This window comes from Volvox carteri, assembly GCF_000143455.1.
Source record: "Volvox carteri f. nagariensis unplaced genomic scaffold VOLCAscaffold_64, whole genome shotgun sequence".
In the NCBI taxonomy this organism is placed as follows: Eukaryota; Viridiplantae; Chlorophyta; class Chlorophyceae; order Chlamydomonadales; family Volvocaceae; genus Volvox; species Volvox carteri.
The window spans coordinates 151,486-153,897 of NW_003307607.1; positions in this window are offsets into that span (position 1 = coordinate 151,486).

Below are 2,412 nucleotides of genomic sequence, written 5' to 3' on the forward strand. Positions count from 1 at the left end.
TCCCCATCCCTACGCTGTTTCCTCCACTGCCTCGCACACACACACACACACATACCCCTGCCGTACCATGTCTCGGGAAGATCTGCTCCAGCAGCCGGTGCTCCGTCTCCGAAACCTGCGCCACGTGTCTCTCCGCCACCACCTTGGCAGTCACATCGCGCTGCATCACCACGACCACCCGGCGACCGGAGGCGGGGTCACACAAACCAACTGCCAGGACCTCATGCCAGCATTCGGAGGAATCACTGGAGGAGCTCTCGCTGGCGGAGGGGGAGGAGCTGGCGGAGGCGGCCGTCGCAGCCGCCACCATCGCCGCTGCCGCGGCGTCTGCGGCTTCCGAGCTCGCCAGCCCTAGAGCCTGGCTGCTGTTCAGACCCAGCAGCCCCCGCGCGTTAGCGTTAGCTGTACGGCGACTCCTGCGTCCGTACGGTTGCTGCTGTCGCTCCCTGCTGCCACCTGCAACGATGGCTGATTTGCTGTTTGTCCTGCCTGACGGCCATGAACCCGCCGATGAACCAGACGCCACCTCAACCGTTTCCGAAACCTCGGCCCTTGCGCCGCCAGCGCCAGCGCTAGTAATGGCGGCGACGCAAGCCGCCCCGGCGCCGTGGCCGTCGTCCTGGCAGGCCTCTATCTCCCCTCCACAACCGGGACGCACTTCCGCGGGAACAACTGTCGCTACTACTGCTGCTGCTGCTACTGCTGCTGATGATGATCGTAATGACCTTGTGGGGCTGACGGCGACGGTGGCGGCGCGGCCGGTGCTGACGGTGGCGGCGGCGCCTGCAGCGGCGGCCTTCTGATCCAGCAGCATCTGACGGCAGCAGGCATCAACGGCTCTCCTAAGCCTGGGGGCCTGCTCCGAAGCGGCACGGAGCTGGGAAATCTTGTACCGTACAGTCGCCGCCGATGTCGGCGACGCCGCGGCGCTGGCGGCAATGCCGCGGCGGCGGCGGCGGTAGCGGCCGCCATCGTCTGCGTCCGCCTCCTCCTCAGCATCCCATTCCTCGCCGCAAATCGAGCTTTCCGTCGTCGTGTGACGTGCCGCGGCCCATAGCGCACTCCGATCCGTTGTCGATGACGGGGATCGAGCGACAGACTGTTGAAGCCCAGAGTCAGGGTGGCTGTACGACGCTCGTGATAGCAACATCGACGCCAGCATTGCGCGGCCGCTGCCGCCGGGCCCCGCGTGCGGCCGTAGCATCGATCGCCGGTCCGACTTGGCCCTTGCTGCAGCGCCGCCGCCGCCGCCGCCACCACCACCCGCTGCCGCTGCCGCCATCGCCGTCGCCCTCTTCTGCAGCGTGGGTGCAGTTCGCAACGTCGCTGCAAAAGCCACGACGCGCGATGCCGGCGCGGAAGTAGGCGCTGCGGCGCCGCCGCCGCCGCCGCCGCAGCTAATGAGAGTTGGCGACGCTACCGAGGGTGTCGCGGCTGCGGTGTCGGCTTGACCCCCGGGTTTACTCCGGTCAATCGTCGAGGTGTTGGAGGCCAACGCGGCTGCCAGAGTGGATTCCAGGCTTTGCCGGTGGTACGAGCCTCGCGACGCCTCTGAGGAACACGACTGATACGCCAGGAGGAAGGAGCCCTTCGCCGACCACGGATGCGGGCTGACGATGCCAGTTCCGCCGCCGCCGCCGCCGCCGCCACGGTTCGACAACACCGAACCCGGGCGTACACACAGGTCGCTGGGCAGCGGCGGGAGCTTATCAGTCGTCGGGTCGTCCTCCAGACCTTTGCGCCGCTGCGGCGCCGCCGCCGCTGTCGCCGCAGACGTAAGCCACGGATCCTCGACATCGCGGTTCGTGGATTTTGGAGGTGGTTGTTGCAGCAGCGGCGGTGGCGCCGCCGCCGCCGGCGCCGCCGCTGCGGCGGCGTCACAAGGATCTAGGTCCTGCATCTCCGCCGACGGCGGCTCGCGCCATGTTGCCTGGGCCGCCGCCGACGACGAAATCGTCGCGCCGCCCGATCCGGCTGGATCGACCTCTAAGCAGCAGCCGCTGCTGGAAGGCGTAGCCGTGGAGGTGTCGGCACCGCCGCGGCCGCCACCGCCGCCTGGCGACGGCCGCTGGATCGCTGTCGTTCCCGACCGGGTCGTCGTCCTCTTCGTGGCAGAAGGCGACGGCGACACCTGGCGAGGTGGGCGGATCTCCGAAGTAGCAGATTTCAAAATGTTGGCAGATGGGGCGGCGACGCCACCTCCGCCGAACGCCACCTGCATGTACGACACCGCCACCACCACCATATACAAGATTCCGCCATCAAGGAGACGATGACCAGTGGGGGGAGGGCGGGCGGCCGTACAAGTACGACGGTCTTATGGGTTAGGGTTTTGGAGTATCCTCTCTCTCTCTCTCTCCCTAGGCAGGCGGTAAAAGAATCCAAGACCGCCAGGATTCGTCATGTGCCGCA